This window comes from Ixodes scapularis, unplaced genomic scaffold, assembly GCF_016920785.2.
Source record: "Ixodes scapularis isolate PalLabHiFi unplaced genomic scaffold, ASM1692078v2 PGA_scaffold2__306_contigs__length_199485367, whole genome shotgun sequence".
NCBI lineage: Eukaryota > Metazoa > Arthropoda > Arachnida > Ixodida > Ixodidae > Ixodes > Ixodes scapularis.
The window spans coordinates 99,553,176-99,575,776 of record NW_024609857.1 but is presented as its reverse complement, the minus strand read 5'-3'; positions in this window follow the sequence as shown (position 1 = coordinate 99,575,776).

The window sequence follows — 22,601 nt, the reverse complement described above, 5'->3', positions numbered from 1 at the left end:
TGCCACATTTTGAGAAATCAGCCGCATTTCCGCGTTAATAACAAGAAGACAATTAAGGGTGGGCATATCATGTTTACATATCCGTAAAGAATATTTAAATACCCGTATTTTGATATGTTTTGTGAAGTATTACGAAAGATGGTTTATTTGCAAAAAAATTGTGAATATGTCTCTAAAACGCGTTTTTATGCCATGTTTGATATTTTTGTTTGCATAGAAATATTTTATTGATATTTTTAATTTTTTATGTATCTGTTGTATAACCTTTGTAAAACCTATTAAAAAAGTTATGGTGCCGTGAAAGGTTCGATAAGGAAATGACGACTGTGCAAAGTAGCATTGTGAAATATTCTCAATTTCCACGCCTCAAGCTTCTCTATTTTATATCTCAGCGAAAAAAATTGTTACGGCGTTCATATCTAGCTGAATGTTCCTCCCCAAAACATGGCTTTCATATATATTTTTAACAAAAATATCTAAAATATGACCCGGACCATCATTGCATGAATTGACGTGGAATCACCCTACAGTTGCTCACAAGTAACTATATATATATATATATATATATATATATATATATAATAACCTAATTATATGAAAGCTTTTTTTTTATTCTCCTAATAGGCCTTTTGGCAAAAACCGATACGACGCCAACTTTTTTTTCTCTATGCGATGCGAATTTTTTTGTATATCAACGATTTGGTCCACGTTTCGAGGAACAGCCTGTACATAATTAAATCCCGTGTATACACTCATGACATGCAGATGAAGAGGCCGTCCCGGAAAAAACGGCCGCTGCCATCGCGCAGCCTTCGTGGCTTTAATGAAGCCGTCGTGGCGACGTTAAATTACTCGCGCATTGCGAGGCCCTCTCCGCTATTCTCCGTTCCACCTTATGATGGACCGCCGCGGACGCCACGGACCATACCAGCCAATCCAGCAATAGAAATATGTCACGTGACAACGCTCCCCTCGCGTCGCTGCGCCCTTTCCTACGGTTTCGTGCTACTATCGTGACATTCGATTGGCTCGGTTATCTCGTAGCGTCCTCGACGGTCCGTCGTTAGGGGAAACGGAGTATAGGTCCCTTAACTTCGAAGCGCTGTCAACATATTTCCACCGGCGCGGTGTATACAAAGCCAACTTTGACACGCAATCGTAAAAGATAACTTTGGGAAATTTTTTCTTTCGATTTTAGACTTGCTTTGCAGCGATAGCTGTTACGGGCTGTTCTAGCTCCGCCTAGAAGACAAGGCCGTAGTGCTGACATTTTTGCGTCGCCAGCGAAGGCACACACTGGACACAGATTGGAAGCGAGTAGTGCGTCAGCGCTCGGCTTTGATTCGAGTTCCAGCAGAACGTTGACGCAATCGTCGTGTCCAATCTATGACCAGCCTTGGCCTTCGCTGATGACAACATATCGCTCTCAGCACTACGGCTTTGTTATCTAGGAGGTGTTGGCTCTTCCCACCACTATAAATGCCACTCGTTGTTGATGTTGTAGTCGTAGTAGTAGTTGTCGTTGTTGATGTTGTAGTTTGCGATGTAGGCTGTCTATTGTCGCTGTAGCCAAATCCTTGAATAAGATGGCCCACCGCCCGAGGGAATTGAACCTGCACTCTAAGAAAAAACGGGTGTAGTCGGGTGTATCCGCAGCACATGCACCCCTTTCCTGAAAGATGCACCCTCCGTTGCCCAGCCAGTGTATTTGTGCACCGACAATGAGCATCCTCCTCTCCCTTAAAAACCTCTAGGTGTATCAGTGCACCGCCACGCTAGCCACGCGCCCCGACCAGCGTGTGCTTGGATGCCTTCTTGGGGGTCACTTTTTGGTTGGGCAGTTTCTTAGGAAGTATCGAACTGTTTTGTTCACTCGGTATCGACAGTAGAGTATACCCTATGCTTGTTTTAGGCCAATCGGGGCTCCGGGTAGGATCACGTGCCTACAGGCTCCAAGCTAGAGATACGGCAGAGCACGGCACCTGCCTGAAGGCCAAGGCCACGGGTAGCATCCACTGCACTATTAACTTTGGGTCGAACTTTCAAGAAAATATAGGGGACAAATCCTCTAGCTGCGTTCATTGTTGGGATAACCCTGAAGATAAGACTTCGCGAGGGCAGCCACTTTGAGCCTTGAAGGAGCTGCTATTTTCGTATACTCTTCTCCTTTCTTTCTCTCCTAAGTTGAAAGCGTGGAAGAGGCTACGCAGTCGTCGGACCAATGGACCGGGGGCCTTTTTTATCCCTTGAGTCCGCTGTCTGGGCGCGGGTAATGGCAGGAGCGTGATCATGTGGCAAAGGTTTCACGGGTGACGTAGTAGCTCTTTCCGATCCGGGAATGTCTGATTCCGGGCCTAGTTTCTTGTGTGCTGTGCTGCGACCAGCGGGGCTGCCAGAGATTTCGTCCGTGACAACGTATTGGAGTGTACCAAGGCTTCCAGTGTTTGAAAAGTCCAACGTACATCGGCAACAAGCGATTTCTTCAAAAAAGCCCAAGGAATTCACGTGATCCGTTTAGTGTTCGGTTTGGCAAATTACTTCTTCTGCCACATCGTGTTGAATCTTCACAGACCCCTTTCTTTCCGTGTTTGTGTTTGTGTAGTTCTGCAGTGCCGGTGTCAACATCTATCTCGGATTACATATTTCAAGTCCGGTATTTTCATCGTAAGTGCGCTGCAACCTACTCCTTTGCAGCAATTGACCGTTCCGCTCCGGATTACGTCTAAACTTAGGCAGTGTCTATTTCCTAGCAGCCGGGAGAATAATTTCTCCGAAATTCTATCGGCAGTCGCCTGCCATTAGCTGTCTACAATCATGTGATAACTGCAGGTGACTGTCTTATTCCCCCGGCGTTTTGTGAACACGCGTTTCATGGACACCTTTTCGTTGATACAGGTTTTCTAGACACGTTTCGTCGACATTAACGTTTCACCGTCACTCGTTACGCGAAATACACGCTGTAGGGGCATTTCGTCGTGCGTGTGTCTCTGAGGCGCGTGCTCACCGACCCAGCCCACCTGTTCACGTCGCTTGGTGACGACAGTATGCGGCGGCTCATTAAAAGAATGTTTGCCCTACCTGTGATACCCGTATATATCACCTCGCGCATATAGTCTGGGGCGGCTCATTACAAAAAAAAAAAAGAGAAGAGATGCTTATAGAGGAAAGCTAACCTGAGCTGTCGATGAATCGTCGTTCGATGAAGTGATTATATCGCCAATGAGTGACGACTGTCGGCACAATTTCGGGCAAATAAATTTGCCGGCTGCTGAGGGACTAGACACTACCTAAGAATCATCCCGGTTCTTGTTCGCTCAGTGATCTCCTCAGTTGTATAACAGCTTCGTTGTACATCTTCACTTATAACAGTTTGCTTGCACGTTTGTACTTGTTTACGGAATAGACTCTAATAAACTTATAGGAGATTTGAAAACAATCCGTTGTGTCTGTTTACCTGCCTTTTTGCAACCACCTGGGCGCGTACATTTTTTACAGGTTTCCTTGAGGTGGGTGCACAAAGACGTGTAATGGTACATCATTGAATGAGGTGTATATATGTTCCATATGAGTGGGTGAGTGTAAAAAACAGTGTAATAGTAAACCCTGTTGGCGGGTGTATCTCTGTTCCCTATGAGCAGCGTGGGTGTAAACAACGGTGTAATAGCAAACCCTGTTGGTGGGTGTAGAGAAGAGAATACTTATACACCTTAAATTGGGGTGTACCTGCACACCGAAACGACAGTGAGGGTGTAAGAAAGGAGTAGTGACACACCCCAGTATGGGGTGTATTTGTGCACCCCCGAATGATGAAGGTGTATAAAAGGGTGCACATATGCACCCCTAAGGAGGGTGTATATATGCACCTCGTCTTGAGGTGTACTTGTACACCTTTATGGGTGTAGAATATGTGGCAGCACTTACACCCCCTGTGGGTGTACCCACTACACCCCTTTTTTTTAGAGTGTGGGTTCGCTGCGTGGGAAGCAAAGGCGTTACCACCGCTCTATTGGCGACGTGCGCGATGGAAAGCGTCGCTGCGGTCGGCCTTCCACGATTGGCCGAATGCTGACCATGACGTCGGCAAAGGATTTCTTATCGACAGAAATAAGAGGAATGTAAGAACTTCAATTTTGATGGTGTTGGCAGTGTTGGTTTCAGAGCGCTATGATTTCGAGCTTCCACCATGTTCATTAGAAATACCATCGAACTTGTTGTTTGCGAGGTCATGACGTCACGAGAGGAAACCGTACGAGGGCGCCACCAAAGCGTCTCGCCGCTAATAGCGGGTATTCACTGGACGCCATAGTGGAAGGCGATATTTAGAGCGCATGTTCTGAACGAGCTTGTATTAATGGGCTGCTAAGACCAGCAATCATGATGGTGCGGAATGCACTTTGCAAAAAACAAGTATGAAGCTCGCCGCCAGCACGCGTTCAGCAGTTGCGCGCGCAGCTATGGCCCTATGGTTTATTCTCCTGACGTTTTTACCTTGGGAACAAGTGAATATTTAGAATCATTTATCTCTGAAACCAACACTGCGAACAATGTCTAAATTTAATTTGTTACATTCCTCTAATTTCCGTCGATGAAAAATCCTTTGCTGACGTCATAGTCCGAATTCGGCCAATCGTGGTGGGCCGATCACAGCGAACCTTTCGATCGCGCAAGTCGCCAATAGATACCGCTTCCTACTGCACATCGAAAGACGCTGAGAGATGCTTGTATTGCACCGTGGCTCGTGCATGATGGAACGCTAGAACACCGGTTTCATGGTCGCGTCTAATGAGCGTTGCTGAAGTTTTTAGACGGGGACGGAATAGAAGAAGGACGGAGGCTAAAATGGACGCCGATGCGCATCTTTCGTGTCCGTGTCTCTCGGGCACAGCAGACTACGATAGACAGTCGTGAAAGAGGGAGACGATGCCAGTGGCTGCCACGCGTCTGCTCGCACAACTAGCAGGCGGTTTCATTCGCCAGACTAGACTCACCGTATGTCGCGAAAAGGAGGGATGTGCGTTACATGTCAGTGATCGGCGGAACCAGCGGGACTCCCTCCCCGACTGAAGCATTCCCACGAACGGCGGGGAGCCAGGTGGGATGTCAGTGTTATTATACTCTGTTCCACCTTGTGTTGTATCGCAGAAAATGGCTACAAGCGCGAGCTCCTTGCTCTGGGACACATCTCGGCGGCACGAGCTCTCGTGTATGAAGGGCAGCTGCCAACGCTATGAGCTCGTGCTTCTAGCCTTCGCTGCGGTACAACATAAGGTGAAACGGAGTATAGACACATTTAGCAGCCCGCGCTCTCGACAACAGGGCTCGGTGAGCGTGAATACGGTAGAAAAGTGGAGGAGCAGATGAAACGGCGATATGCGATTATGGCAGGAGCACTGTTAGATGCAAAAAACAATAAAATACTTCCTGACAAAAAAATATGATTGTTAGATGGGTGGATGCAGAACGTGGAATCAAAAACCAGTTGAATGAGGAGCCGCTTGAGGACGGCATTGATGAATATTGAAGACTCCTTCGTGTGCCTCGGACGGCAAGTAGAGCAGCGCAAGCCATCCCGATGCCACAACCGGCATCTCGCTGATCAAAATCAGTAAAGTGGCCAGAAACAAGAAAAAAAAAAAAGAACGCTAATTGCAAAGAAATCCAACGCCAACGTGGAGAGCTTTTTGCTGCCCGACTAAACGTTCCCTCATCCTCCTAGAATGTCTACGTCAGCGCGGCTTCGCACAAAAGCGTCACGTTGTTATCACGTGATGGGCATCCGGGGGAGCAAAGGGAGGAAGTCCTCCCCTGTATGAATCGTTCAACTTCTTTCTCTTTAGCTTTAATCCTCAAATCAAAAACGAAATGAGAAATCACGTTGTCGTGACGTACTTGGGGACCGGTGCGATGACTCCAAGCTTCCACCCTGCTTTTTAAGCACACCATGAAAGTTGTCATTCGCAAATGATGATAAGTGCCTTCATGACACTCGTTGGCTACGAATGCGAATGCGAAAATTCGTCGAGAGATTGCTTGTTGACGAGCACAGACGTTGGAGAAACACAATGCTCGTGTCTAATGCACGAATTCCGTTTGGCTGACGTTATTAAGCACCACAGATGCATCACAGTGAGAAAGCAGAGAACTGTCGAAGAATGGGAGATAAGAAATAGCCCACTAGATTTTCCAGAATTTCATACCAATATGCAGGCTTCTGGCTTTCTAGCCTCATGTACTAGTTTTATTTTAGTCACTAGACGATATGTGATTAGTAAAATCCCGATTTATCCCGGCCTTAAACTCATTTCGCGGCTCCTTTAAACAAATATTAGGCTTCGTTGTACGCAAGTAGTGCGTAACACTTTCTCTGGCCTCCCCCGTCAATGAACAAAAAGTTTATTTGGGGTTCAGCGCACGAGTCGTGAAGCCTAATTTGGCGAGATATTCTACAGGGAGTCTTATCTGACGGTTAGTTTAGTTAGGTGTGTGTATATATAATGGTACAGTAGGAGGGAGGGTAAATTTTATGGGATGAGCCTGCGAGTTCTGTGGTGTCGTTTTTTGCGCAGTAAATGAGCGACTGCCGTGGAGTTCAGTTTATGAACATGGCAAACCAAAACGGAAAGCTTCCCCAATATTCTGAAATATTTGCCCCTTTCGACCTTCCTCGGATGTTCTCAACAAAACGCTGTAACAAAACATGTTCCTCGCGGAAGAATTACAGACCGTAGTATTGTGCTATAAAGAAATACCTCCGCAATTTATACGGAATGCGTTCATAAAGTTTGAATTACCGGCACGAAGGAAGCGCGTTGCGAAGAAATGAAGGAAAAGAGCCGTAACGATATTGTAGCGACATTTAATGTCGACGTAAATCCCCTCTCCTCCACTCGATGAGTTATAGTCGCAGGAAGCCATAGATCATTAAGTTGACACCTCTCGCTCGGTGATTTGCTCGTCGGTAAAATGTCACTGCGAAGCCTGAAGATTTGGGACAGGTATTGCCCACACCCGTTCTTGAGGATAGGATCAAACTCGTATAAACTGGCGAGAATGTGGGGGAGGAATATAAAATGGGCGAGGAGGTTTGACATTTCGGTCCCAATCTGATTATCTGATGAAGTCCAATAGTGCAATTACTAGTACTTGTTTTTTTTCAGTGGTTTCGGATACTTTTTCGTAGGTTCTACGTGCGAATAGATTGCAAACTGATCGATCACGGTCAAAGACAGGGATGCAGATATTAAATGTTCTTAAGGCACAAAGACAAGGTCAGGTGTCCAAAGATATGGAGAGTGTGATGAGCAATTATCCTCTTTAACTTCTTGGAGATGATATGATGACTCCGTTTTTGCCTGTCTTTATTATTAGCACGCTAACTTTTTTGGCTTGATATATTACAGACCAAGCAAGCATCTTCGGTAATGCGGAACGTCTGGACCACGAAGAGCCACCAAACGGAGATGAACAGCCATTTTTATCTCCTAAATTTTATGGTCTCGTAGAAACCACCAATAGTCTTCCCCGCAGTGTTTAATTACTCGTAAAGTTATAATATTGTTGAGAATATGTAGAATTAACGATGAAACATTATATACTACCGATGTTTAATTAGTTCCTGGGGCAGAATTAACCCGGCAGCTGTGGAAACTTACACGTGGCACATTCTCACACGTGCGTGTTTGTAACCTCGAGGAAAAATATTTTGGCCAATACGGGGTTGTGCATAGAGTCTCTCAAGAAGCTAGGCGCAGTATCGGAATTCCATCCCCCGATTTACTTGTGGGTATCGCCAATGCTACGTTCCGAGCTTTGGTTATTGCAGAGCGACTACATACGCTACGCTTCAGAGTGACGCCACTTCAGCCATCTTGGTGCTTAAAATCATGTTTGCCAGTTAACTGAATATTTTTTCCCGAAATCTCAGGAATACACTTTCCGTCCTCCAGAGATGTTAGAACAGTTTGCGACAGAGCAAAGCATTATCACCTGAGCTGCCCAACACCATATCTAAAGCTGAGGAAGTCGCATTTTTGAACTGTGACGATCGACAGTTGCGTCTGCTCTGCACTAATCGCCAAGATGGCAGCGCCCCCTAGCAGATTGTGGAACGGAGTGCCGATACTCGAAGCGTAGCTCATTTAGTGGCTCTAGGTTACCGTGTCACCAAGCTCAGGCAATATCGTTTTTGCCCTGTCACGTGGTGTTTTAATGACATTTCTGGAGGACGGAAATCCGATTCCGGATACAGCTTTAGAGAAGTGCCAAATAGAACCGGAAGCAGCAGGAAGGCTGAACATTCGTTATTGTGAAGCGCACTTTAATTGGTGGTTCTAGTTCTGAGGTGTCTTCCCTGAAGTAACTGTCATTCATTTGAAATCGTGCATATCTTCGACCTGGAATCGTTATTCCCCATTAAAAAAAAAAAAAGCAGGTTCTACTCTTACTGGTGTTTGTTTTATATGGGTCAGAAACAAAGCAGGCATATGTTTAGAAATCGCGATGGTAACGAAGTATTTCTAACCAGCCAATTCAACCAATTGTAGTGCCCAGCAAGCGTACAGCGTTTAATGAAGTAGGCAAATGTTCAAACCGCATCGTAACGACCACCACTCTAAAGAAAAGTAGATGAGTTCGCCTTCCTGCAGACATGTATGCAGTCAATCACTGAATTAGTCAATCCATCAGCTGAAGAATAAGAATAGCTAGAAAAAATGCGATATCAGATGAGCAGGTGAACGGAACAGGTGAAAAGACGGGCTCTCTGTCCTTGCGCACATCGCTTTTTGATTGTTTATATAATTGTTCTGTGAGATTCATTATTCGCTGGGTTCGTCGTACGGTTCGCCGTGATTCGTTGGTTCGTTCTCTGCAAAGAAATGAACCGACAAACCTCTTTTTTTAGAGTGTAAGTCAACTAAATAAAAAGATTGCGCTTTACTTCTGAAATAACCTAAACAGCAAAAAATAAAGCGTTGTATGGTAGTGCTCTCCTATCTCAGGAGCATTTCTCGGTGTGTTCGATTTTTGAATACTCGAGAGGAATTCGTGGGAAGAACAACTTCGATAAAGCGAACCCGCCTGCTCACCAAATGCTGGGAAAGTAAAAGAGGAATACAGCCTCGGGCAATTTTTCTCTTTGGATTACTTTTCATTTTGTTTTTTCTTGTTATGCTTCTCGATTCTATCTAAAAAGACGCGGTCTTTGGGGCTTGCTCGGCATAGCTGCTTTTATCCTATCTTCCTAGCTCCACTTAGTTTTCGTGAGCAGGATCCTATTTCGTTTAGAGTTTCGCCGAATCGCTCAGCCTGCTTCCGGGGTAAGCAGGTTGAGGGCCCCCTTTTTAAAAATCGCTCCCGGCGTTCCCCGTGCGAGACTGCAAAAATACAGCCGCTCTTTTTTTTTCTTTTTTTTTTTTTTGTACGGTAATTTGTTTTGGATGCAGCACTGGCGTTTTAGTCCTTACGGAAAAGAAGCTTAAATGTAAAGACGTCTGACAGTGAAGAGGCCTGCGCCTTTTCCGATGTTACCGACGTCGGCAGGATGTCCTGGCACTTGTAGAACGCTCGTCGAGCGTACGTCTTTTGTGCCGATTTTTATGACGCGTACTTTCTCATTGCGCTGAGCGGGAAATTTTAAAATTTGATGCTTCTTAGAAACGACAGCCTCACAAAGGTTTTTGTTACAATCATGTGGCCGTCAATATAATATCCATCATATTAGTTTGACAATATATAACTTTAAGATCCCGGGTAGCACTATCGACGCATACTTAGCGCTATGTCAGATCTGCATTTCCATCCTTCAACGCGAAGCTTTTTTGATGTAGAACGACTAAAAAATTTTTAGTAACAAGATAGTCTGTCGATAAGCCATGCTGCTAGTCAAACATCGCTTGGCCCGTCTCTGCTTGATGCCATTCGAGCGTGATATATCGTCTGGTTTAGGCGGTGGATGTCACTTCCTATGGAGCAACTGCAAAGTCTACAGCGTTCTTCGGAGATGTGCTGAGCCGAACACCGGCACAGCGCTCGTTCCAATACATTTAACCGGGCTACCCACCGGTAGGTAAAGCATGAACTACAGCGGCCTCATTATCTATATTCGAGATATTGAGGCCGCTGTATTTTCTGCGCCATCTACCGGAGGGTAGCTGGGCTAACACCTACTAGATTCTAGAAGGTGTTGGCCGAAGCTTCCTTCCTACGCCGTTCTAAACCACTGGAAAATCGTCACTCCGTCAGCGCAGCGTGTGTGCTCTCTCTAGCGCTTAATCAGCGTTGAGCAGAAAGATGCAAAGCGAAGGCCTTTGTTTTTTTTTTCATGAGAAAGAGGTAATGAAGGACGTGGTTTAGAGATAGATGCCAACGTTTGGGCTAGCTTCTCGACGGAAACATCCCTGGAACCTCCCAGGTGATCGCACCGAGACGTGGCGTCATTCTAGAGGGATTGAGATCATCATCAGAAGAAGCAATTTAATTTCTTAAACGAGTGATAAAAAGCATGCACTTAAAAGGTGCCATTCCTCCCTTGCTTAGCGGAATCGGGTTGAACGGGAAGCGTGTTGTACACAGTCATGGGGCTCTATATTAGACACTCGGCGAGATAATCGGCGAGATTGGCGAGTGTCGTGATAGGCCAGCGCCAAGGGCATGTGCGGCGCAGGCCAATTTTGTCGGTGTGTGATCTCGTCAACTTTCTCGCCAAGAGCCCCTGGAGGCCCGCCTTCCGCAAGTAAGCGAGAAGTGAATCCAAGACCGCCTTTCGATGATGTGGAAGACCCTAGTGTGATTCCAGGTGCCCTGACCTGTATGTTTTTCTCAGTATTTGGGCAACCAAGTCCACGCGGCGTCCTGATGTTCTTGTCGCTTCAGGCATTCTTAAAGGAACTCACACGAATAAGCAGAAAATATGTAAAGGGCATATTGTTTCATTAAGGATCGAAATTTAAAAAAAATTAATTTCAAGAGGCTATATATATATATATATATATATATATATATATATATATATATATATATATATATATATATATATATATATATATATATATATATATATATATATATAGATATGTGTGTGTGTGTGTGTGTGTGTGTGTGTGTGTGTCTGTGTGTATACAGCAGCACATCACGAGGCTGTGCTGCTGTTTTAGTACTGTTTACTTAATTTTGTGATACAGATGTTTTCATTGTAGGACACAGCGAATGAAAGAGTGGTACTCAGCCACCCTAACGACTACGAAGTGGTTTCGAGCCTAAATTGCGGGCTCTTTTACGAACATATTTCACCCATCAGAATACTGTCGGGCGAAACGACTGAACTGATGCACAAGGAAGATTACCATCGTCTCCGACCATACCCGATGACACTAATTTCCATAAAAGTAAACCAATCAAGAGACTAAAGCGCGAGACACATGCGCGAAAAATCAATCCGATCCGACGTCCGATTCGGCAATGCGACTGCCTGTTCCGAAAATATTGGTCGCTTCAGACGTCGGATCGGCGATCCGGCGGGCGTCTGACGTGCCAGATAGTTTCGCACGGCGGACGGACTGTCGGAAGCGTCCAGCCAATGACAGCACAGCTAGCGCGAACGTCATGATGACGTACTGGGTATGGCTGGACGAACAAGAAAAGGGGACTGACCTGGGTGACGGGAAGCCGGACGTGTGAATCCCCGCTGACCCATTCGAGAAATATGGCCTCAGCAAAGAATGCACGCGCTAGCGAGAACGAGCTCCTAATTTCGCTGGTGCGAGCTAAACCAACACCACCTAGACAGAAGGCCTCCACACGCGTCATCATAGTCAGATCGATCGAGGCGAGAGATTGGGCACGAGTGCTGCGTCAGTGTTCGGCTGCGGCTCGTGGCCAATCAGCGCGTTGAAGGTCGGGCTCGGGTCCAATAGCCGACCGAGCGCGATCCGACTGTGAAGACGTTTCATAGAGGAAGAGGAAACCATGCGGAGGCCTTCTGTCTAGGTGGTGTTGGCTGAACCGTCAATCTGGGACCAGAGAACGCGGACCTCCGCTGAAGCGCTTGGATCTCTTGGGCGAAGCCGAACGGATCGTCGTGTCGCATGCAAGGTCGGAAGCGTGTGTCCCAAACCGTCCCGCGCGGCAATTTGGAGCGGCGTTCGGACTGTCCGATCGGACGTCGGATAGGACTTTTCTGCCGTCCATGTGTCTCGCGCTTAGTACTTGAATGCGAAGAGGCAGGTCGACAGGTGCATTAGCAAAGTGCGGATTCGGGAAAAACAGATGAACTCGCGTGTTTACTACTGATTGTCTGGTTTTCGTGGGCAACCAACTTTTAGCGAATTTCGCGGACTAGAGCATTTCGTACAATGACGCAGAGAATTTATAAAAAAAAAAGTAAAATCGTCTCGGCTTGCTTTATACAAGAAAAAAAAATTAAGAATACTCGAGAAATATTTCGACAGTGCGACTTAGGTCGAGTAGGAGATTTTAAATAATATTAATTGGGGTTGTGTGGATATTTATACAGCGTGTAGTTGGTCAGCCATTTCAAGGTTGCGACGAGTCACTCGCTGTAGATGAGCAATATAGCGGGTGCAGTACAACCGCTAGCCTGGGTTCTTTAACGTGCACCACGCAGTAAGGATACACGACCGCACGCCGGTGCGATGCTCTTCCAGATCGAGACGGGCAGGGGTGGGGATTGAACCCAGGATTCCTGGGTTCTGCAGCGCGTTGGAGATTTGTTTAAATATCAGCCCTGCTAAAGTACTCATAGTCATAAGCAACATTTCACAATATTGGCCCTAGGAAATACTATTTTTTTATATGGATATTTGCTTGCGGTGTACACAAGATATGATACATGTGACAGGCCCGTCAAATGAAGTCTGGCATCTCTCTACCGTAGAATTGCAGAATAAAATTCACGAGCACAGGAGAAACACCTCGAAGGTATGGCCGAAGTCTAACGCTAGGCGCCACTTAATTAACACGTGTATACATATCTTTTTTTGCTTAAACAGATGCACTTTAGAAATTTCGGCGTCGCCAGCCACTGAAAGTAAACTTATATTCGCCATCGACAACACTGGACTCGGGTGATCTTTATGCAGACGACTTTTTTACAACGTCGAATATTGCGGACTCTAGGCACTGGCAAAAGCTAAAACAGAGTAAGCAATTTTTTTTCTGTGTTTGTGTGTGGGTGTGTGTATGCAAGAAAAGAAAAAAAAAAACAGGTAATTACTGCGTACGTGCCGAGCCAAAACCGCGTTTTTCATTGGCGCATAGAGACGAGGCTATTTCATAGCGTGTTAAAACATTTTGCGTACGCTATTCTAAAACTCGTTTCCCTTAAAGCTCGACCACACTAGCGTTGCGAAGGCTTGCCGCGCGCTGCTGGCCGCCGCGGGCAGCCGGCAGAAAGCAGTTTTTGCCTTCAGCAGCTCGATGCCCGGCGCCTTACAGGCAACCGCCCCGCGCGTGGTTAATGAATCACCGTTTCTTCTGCAGAAGAAAAAAGCCAATAGGAGGTGACGCAGAAAGTCACTTTTACGCCCGTGTTTAACGTTGCAAAGGAGGGCAGAGTAATTTCGTTTCGTCTGCAATTCCTATTTCCCCCAATGCTTTATCGACGGCGCGTTTCTCGAAAATGTGCTAGTTTTCACCTTTCTGTATGACAGGATGCACCCAGACTACTTATAGATAAGGACGCTTAGAGAAACCGCTGGGAAAATATTGGACATTAATTTGCAGTAACAAGTGAGTTTTTCCGAGGCACCTGTTGCATGTCGTTTGCGTTGTTACGGATGTCGTGTTGATCTATAGGCACTCTCGAAAGTTGCCTTCATCTCTGGCGCGCAGCCGGGCAGCGAAGCACTGACCTGTCCCTCGGTCTTTCGGTAGAATCATATCGGCCGGACTTAAAACTTGCGCTTCCTTTCCTGCAGAGCGCAGCGACGTCGTAAGATCAACGAGCAGGCAAGGATGATCACATTCAGGCTGATCACCAGGTCATCATGGACACCTACCAAGTAGGTAGCGAGTGCGGTTTCGATGCTGATATATGCGAAAGATGAGAGCCGAAACGGAAGAACCTAACGAAGAGCAGACGACGAAAGGGCGGAAGTCTAGTGGAGGCACACGTGCGATCTCGAGAACGCGAGAGCCTGTGCTGCCACGTGAATATAACGCTCGCAAAACGGAGGCCAATGTGACCTTCTCGCGTTGTGGTCAGACCTAGAGCCACTAAATGAGCTGCGTTTATGCGCTTAGATTATCGGCACTCTGTTCCCCGACATTGTTGTGGGCTCCGTCATTTTGGTGCTTGTGCAGAGCGGTCGCAATACCAATCGTCATGATTAGGTGTTAGGATGCTCCTGTAGTAAAATTGCTTTGCTCTGTCACGAACTGTTTCAACATTTCGGGAGGACGGAAAACCGTCTCTTCTGATTTCAGATATAGCTTCAGATAACTGCCAACCATGAGTTGAAGCCACAATATGGGCAAGTGTTGTTACTCTCAAGCGTAGCTTATTTAGTGGCACTAGTCAGACCTTTAAATTGTCTGTGACAGCTTGTTACGCGCAAAATCTCAACCTTTGTGTTAAAATATATTAAGTGAATGAACTGGTTATCTAAAGATAATAAATCGCTTCAAAGACTGCCGAAATGGAACCGAGCACGCTATAGTTTCTTAAAATGCGTAGGCCAACCAACCAACCAAATGTTATGTTTGCAAAAACGATTGGTAACATTAAACACACGCAGGTGCGATATTATGAACAAACAAATCGCCTGATGTTGACGTATTGCTCGCATCAAATAAAATACAAGTGGAACGTTCGTAGCCCAATCTCATCTACCAGCTCCCTCGAATAAACAAAAGAAAATCTTGTTGATCAATTATAAATGCAGAGGACGGTGCTTTCAAGAAACGCGCATGGTGTTCTTAGGCTGATTATTTTTGATACCTCAAATCCTAAATTTGCGTTAATATATATATATACGCGCTTCTAATTACGAATGCTCCACCAGTATTAGTAAACAAACAGAAGTTGTAATAAATAATTGATCTTTCCACTCTCGTACTGTCTTAGTTATCCACATAATCAATGTGCTGTTAGAAAATGTTCTGTCAAGTACGGGACACATGCATGCTAACCTTGTTGCCACAACATGTTCTGTATGCTCTACTACAGAACAGGGTCTGTAGCTACGTGGTATTGTCACGAATGACAATTGATGAGGCGGCGAAAACTCAAGCAAACTAAACTTTTAATGGAGTGAACTTATGCACAAAACAAAATAGAAGAAGGCTAGCGTTGCAGGCGTCGATGGCGGCGTAACGGCAGGATCGAGCGCTGCGACGAGACTGACTCCGCCCGGCTCGCCACGCGGAGAAACGTATGTGCCCGCGTGAGTTTCTGGAACATTCGACGTAGAACGTTCGGCACGTAGCATTTGTAACTAGATAATACAACGAGTTTCTTGAGTTTACGCGACCGCCAAGTAAAATATTAAATAAACAAAATGTCCGCTCCCTGGAATAGAGCCTGGAGCACCCGCACAACAGCCAAGCACCGTAACCTCTCGGCGCTGCAAGCACTCGCTCCGCGACGCGCGTGGCAATATGGGACAGATTACTGCCTCAAAGATTGACACCGTGAGCTACATATACCATCATGATGTTGCAAGTGCGATTTTCTGCAGCTACGGGAACTGTATCATCATAACAGAGAGCGTCACATGTTCTCTGGAAAACCACGGACGAACATGATCCGTCTCTACATTGGACAACACATATTCCGATGTGCCCGAAAACAGTACAGGTTGCGTTTTATGGTCAAATGGAAAACGCGTCAGTCTCGTTTGCGATGGCCCACATCCAGTATCATGCAATGCTATAAAAAAAAGCCCGTCCGTCTACTTTCCCGCGGGGCTCATGGAGAGTATATCATCGCAACTTTTGAGGCATCTCAGCAAATTACGAGGCAGAGCATCCAAAAACGAGATCCGCGCTGTGGTATCAAGCAATGCAAAACTTCACGCTTACATTGCGTAAAATAATATTAAACCAAAATGTCGAGATCACAAGACAGGGCTGGAGCGATAGACGGGACGCTGCAGAACCTAAGAACATCCCTCATACAGCGACATCTCTAACGGATGGCCGTAATTTTGGTAAAGAAGTGCGCGATTGAACATGGCCGACGAGGCCGACGAGACATGTGACGCCGCCGACTCTCATTCCCTCTTCTCTTCGCTTCGTCCTCTCGAGCTGGTGAATCGACGCCAGGAGGAGTGAAGCCAGAACACTTCCCCTCATTTTTAACTGTTCCAGGACGATCGTGGCGCCGTAGTCCTCGCTTCATCGCTCCCTTTCCTTCCAAAAATACAGCCACCTGTCTGAGATATCGATGTATGAGGGATTTTTGGAGTTTGTAGCATTCCGTTCATCGCTTTTATGGCCTTTGTGAAATACTAATTTCGGTTCAGTATCCCTTGAAGGTCTCAGCGCAGATTTCGTTTTTCGGTAACAAAACATTGTGCTTCGCCTCGACATTTGCTGGGTTGCCAAGTAAAAGGTGACAATCGGCTCCCTTAGTATTCAGCGGGAATATAGGCTGACGACTTTCTATGGAGTGAATGACAAAACAGGTTCTTTTCCGACCGTATAATACAATATCTTACATTTTCAGGTGTTTGCATCTGTATGCTGTGCGGGCGTACGCACAAATGCACTCGGAAAGCCGTAAGGCCTCGAGCGAAGTCACACCTTTGGTGTGACTTCGCTCGAGGCCTGCCATATTTGCATGTAGCAACCGCAAAAAAGCACGTCATTATTAGTAAATATTTCAACAGATTTTAAATACGCATGTTAAAAGTTTCTGCTATATAACCATAACAATGGTCTTATATGGAATAAAACTGAGGAGTTACTACTTCGATGTTAAAGTTTTATTTTCAAAAGCGCAGAAAAAATAACAGAATAAAAAATGAACTTACGATAAATGAAAGGTTGCAAACTAATGATCCAGCTATATATTAAAAATGTCGGTTTGTTGCAAAATAAAAGACTGAATAAAAACAAATTCAGGACGAAAACTTCAGCGCTCAAGCAGCCACTTTTGCTTGAACTTCGTCAGTTCTTGAAAGCCTCCCTTCACCTTCGGATGTATCAACGCCACCTTTCTCGACGACTGCCTTGAACCCTCCTCCAGATTCATATACACCAGTTGTCTGAAATAAATGTTATGAAAAAAAGTTAGATGGGCTTTAACTAGGTGAAATCAACTTAGGAAAGGAGTTAGGAGTTCTTTGCGCTCTATTTCACATTTAAGTCTCCCGTTACTACTCCTATCTGCGAAAACGTTCTATCATGTCAAGCATATCCTCGTATTCTTAAATATGCTATTCCCTCCTAGAAATCTCTCTGCATCCTTAAGAGTGAAATCTTCAAGACTTTACAATACCGTAACTTGCAAACATTCTAAGGTAAACCACGCCCGCTAAACCAGCCTGAAGAAGCGCATGAACCACAGCCTATGAGTAAAGTGCACTCATTATTTTATCTACATTTGAAATACCTGCATAATTCAACTGTATATTCCAAGCCATGCATATCGAGTGGTCGTACATATGCGGCTGATTTCCCAACTGTGATCCTGCGATCGTAATACTCACCTCTTCATCGTCATCAGGTGAAGAAAGTAAACATAGCTACTTATTTTAAACCCCTCTAATTTACCTACAAATTTACTCTTTAAATGAATATTGTACCTGAAGACTATTATTTCAATATATGGTAAAGTTTATGTGGCATTACCAAGGAGGCGATTGGCGACAAAGGAAATCCGAAACTTATTGACAGACACCTGGTGGTTATTCTTTTCATAGATAGCAATTTCGTTCAATATTGTTGCTTTTGCTATGATCTTCTATCTTAATTCATTGACTTCCAGCAATAGGAGTTGTATCAAGAGCAGCTTTTTTATAAAAAATTAAATAGTATTTTTTACGAGCAACCTCATCGACGAAACTTTGACAATAGGAACTTCTTGCATAGCGCTTCCGCAGGGCACGCAAGTAGTGGCTAGCATCGCGGGCGCGTGCTTGATTCTTGCTTAACGTGGGAGCACGATATCCAGCTAGCTCTCCACTAGCTACGCAGCGATCACAGTAATAATTATCGACAAAAACACACAATTGCGTCCCACAGTAGTTCAGTAGCGGAAGATCATAGCGGAAGACGGGAGTTAAACATTCTTATCCCCCTGTCACACGGCAGCTAAAATGGCATTTACGCCAAATGACATTCACGTTTTCAAATGGCGTTCAAGATGGGACCTGCCCGACCTGCCAGGCGACAACTAAAATGACATTTAGGTTATGTTTATTACGATTGCAGTGTCAAAGTCGTCCCATGCACATAAATCACGTTTGCGTCAATAAACAATTTTAACACAGCGAAACATTTTTTTGTGTGTGTTGTCTGGTGGGACAACAAAATATAACAAAAAACCGGGATAGACATTTGCGCTCACTAGATTTAAATGTGTTCGGTTTCTGACGAAAAAAAACAACCGAAGTGTGAGGTGAAACTATTAGCCAACGTAACGTCGTCAAAGCCAATCCGTAAGTCAAGCCTTCCGCGCTCCGCCACTACAGCTGACAGTTTGCTCGCTCTCAGCTATCAGTTCTTTCGGTAATTTCGGTAGTGATTGCTTGCTCTGGTTGTCCCTCGCGCTCGATCTTCGTCTGCCGTGTTCACTTCTACGTCTGAGAGGGATCCTGGACGCCGTATTATGTTTCGGCCGTTGCTATCATGCACTCTCAACAAAAGGGTTGTCGTAGGGTACTACACTTGGGGTAGTCAGAAGCCGTCACAGATATCGCTACCCCCTCTTCGTTATACTAACAACCCCATGGGCAGTCACACGGCACGCAATCAGCAGGTAATCACAGTGAGCACCCCCAAAAGCAACATGGCGGCTGGCAAGCGACAGTGGATCAATACGAGTAAGGCCTAGCGAGCTGGACTGCTTTTTGCTAAAATACGATTCTCAAGTGCGTACGCCCGTTCGCTGCCTTCCGTGCGCACAAAGCACTCCGAAACGCGCCTCGAAACACCGGCACCGCACCTAATACGAGTAGGGGCGACGATGTGAAGGGGGGGGGGGGGGGGGCGCATTCGAGGGGGTTTGTCCGCGATTGCTTTCGCGAGGCCGGCTGCATTTACTTCGCGGCAAGAAAACATTCAAAGAAGGAAACAAAATAGCGACAAATGGAATGATGTCTTTATTGAACAGAGCATCTGCTTGCTGTGCTTGCCGCAAGTGATCCGGCGTTTTCGGTTGACAGCGGCGAGGCGAAGCATCACCGATTTAAGCGGCGTCGGTTCCGATCGTTCAACGTTCCTGCTCACCTGTTCGCATTCGTTATCCACTTTCAAGTCCCTGGTAATCCTCACCGCGTCTGTGCACGCACTTGGCGCTATTCACCGCACGGAACACCCATTCAACTGGCTACGGGACTGATCCCATTTGAACGAGAGGCCGAGAACCGAACCAGACCGAACCCTTTGTGGCTGCTACGTAAAGCCATGGACCGCCTCCATGTTTTTCACTCAAATAAGTAGACACATAAACGCGCGACTCCTTGAATTGGGCGGCGACACGCGCCACCTAACGAACAACGCTCAAACTAAAGAAAAAAAAAAAACCACCAATTGTTACTTTGAGCGCCTCGCCAGACAATGCCGTATATACAATCCCACACTTCACCCATACGCGACATACAGACATCACAGCAGCATTTTATACATCAACGCATTCAGAAACAGCACATGATACAACATCACATATTGACACTTCGCAATCCTTGACACCGCCAGCTTAGTTGACACCACCAGCTTATATACTGCTGTATTTTATGTGACCGATTAGGACGGTGACCACTGTCATATTTTGCATAAATACGAAAAGACTGTGCAAGATATAGCCATATATATTCTTTTCCTCTACTGCCCTTAGGAAAGCGCTCGTATCTCTAATATAGGGCCGTTGCAAAAGTGAACTGCAAGTTATAAATAAATTTGAATAGTTGCTACACGTCACATTTTGAACAGTTTCGTTTTCTCGCTTGCCTACACTTCAAGTACAGAAGCCTGTTTAATTAATTGTATTAATTATCGAAACCAATTTCTGCAATCACAACTTTCTGAACACACTGATGCATTTTCTTTTCTCTTTTTACATATCCAGACTGACTTTAGCGGCGGTTGGGTACACGTTGAGTACACTGAGCACGCGCAGGTGATTTTAGCGAAGCCCGTCCGCGGGTCCTCCCCGAAGCGTTATTTCAGTTTTCTTCTTTTCGCTAAATATCCGTTCTATGCGCTCGCGCTCGTTGCAACGAACGCGAAATACGTATGCTAAATTATCTAAAGCCTGGTTGAGACAGTAGTGTTTGACTTCGTGCGTCTGACTGCGTTGCGGCAGCAAGAAATCAGGACATCACTGCTGCTTATATCGCGTGCCAAGGTGATTCCTTGAATTGGATTCCACGCTTGATACGAAGCACAGACGTGCCGGTGAGTGGCTTTCGGTTCTCGACGCAACGCTGTCAAACGCGAGTGTCTGAACCGGCCTTGTTTAAAGCATTTTTTTATCGAGTATGCTCGATGAAATGTGCCAAATGAACCAGAGAAGGCGAATCATGTACCTCGAGACAGAGAAATAGTGAAATACACGGATAATGATCCCAGATATCTGTGTACGTTCGTCCTGTCCGGCCTCAGTCGTGGTGTTTGATGCTTCATACTTCACTGCACTTGAAAGCGAAAAAATTGGGTACGACAGGCGCGCAAGTTCGGCGGAACCGAGGAGGCCAGTTGCAACTGATCTGCACGCAGAACTGACCGATCACACCTTTATTGAGAGCACGCTCTTTACTGAACCGCACAATAAAAGACGACGAGAGTATCTCGTCCGGCGAACATTCAAGTCCATAGAGTTATTACAATAAACGCTAGAGGCTCAGCTGGCGCTAGTGTCTATGGGACTTCCGGTTGCAAATTGAAGCAGACAGCATGCAGTCTAGATTTCCAGCCTCCCTGTGTATTCCTATGGGAAAACGCGCGTGAATTTTGTCTCGTCGCCGGAAAATAACATGAATAACTTTTGTTATTTCGCTTGTACCGGGTAGTATGTACCTTTATTAATATTGTGAAAGTTGTGGGAGCAAGTCTCCCACCACGGCCAGAGGCCGCTGCCGAATGCCCAAACTGGACAACGGCCGAGGCGCGCAATAGGGCACGTATAGGACAGGCACAGCAGCCTATAAAAGAAGGCACACGCCCACAGAGGAGGGGAGACGGACCGTGGCCACGGAGGCGTGCAGTTCGAAAGCTCCGGCAATGTTTTGCGTTGATACTAACAATCCATTCCTGTTACTTTAATAAATGTAGTTTCTCGTTTAAGAAACCCCGGCTTCGTGTTGTTCCTCCCCGATGGGCATGCAGCAAGGCAACCCTACCACAAAGTGTAATTGCTCTAGTTACAGCATTTTTCCTTTACCACTGAACGATGCTAGACTTCGCTATATTTCAGGCCCAAACCTCTGTTCCATGGCAGGTATGTAGAAACGAGCGACGATTCTAAGCAAAATAACGATCGAAAGGATTGTAGAGTGTGTTCAAAGTTCGCCAGCATTCCGTCGGTGCTTATATATTGCTAATATGCCTGTCCTCTCACTATATGAAAATGACCCCGTCGTGCATCTCTACGAGCGGTTAAAAAAAACGTTCGAAACGTAAAGAATGAAGTGCGTGGGCTACGAAAGGTGTGTTTTCTTATTATTTCCTATGTTGGGCACTTTTTATCGCGCACCTGTCCTCTGGCTTCCCCCTATTTGCAAAGATTTGGAGCGTGCGGGTGATGATTTGAACACAGAACAAGCATCTTCGCACATATTCATGAGCAGAAAGAATAAAGCTGTACTTATTTATTGCAAATCGGACTATATTACTTGACTTTCAACTTATTTTGATCGTCTGCAAGCACAAGAAGTTACTTATCTAGTGTTACTGCGTAGTTCTTGCCGTCTCTCTCGATTTCCCACATGTCGTTCGTTCGTTTGGCACGTATATCCCCCATGCTGGAAAGCGTCGACGCCGTGTTCGCGCTAACAGTGTCCGACAGTGCACATAAATACACGTACGAAGCGGTTTTAACACCGTTTTTAATGCCGCGAATTTCAAATAAAAATGCTGTAACTGACCAATTATTTCGTCTGCGTGACTGGGAAATGTTCCAATGTGCCTAGTACGTACAAATTATTCGTAATATTTGCTCTTATAATCGAGCGCAGAGAGAAAATGCACTCGCTTTTTCCCATAGAAATGCATTACCGGAAGTCAATTTCTGACTGCATGCTGTCTGCTTCAATTTGCAACAGCACACTAGCGACAGCTGAGCCTCTAGCGTTTATTGTAATAACTCTATGTTCAAGTGAACTCACGCCTGTGCGTAGCTTCCTGTGCTTTTCTAGAGATTTGGTTAAATTTTTCGAGCACGACGCCAGCTAGCTGCCAGCTGTTTACTGCTGTACATGGTC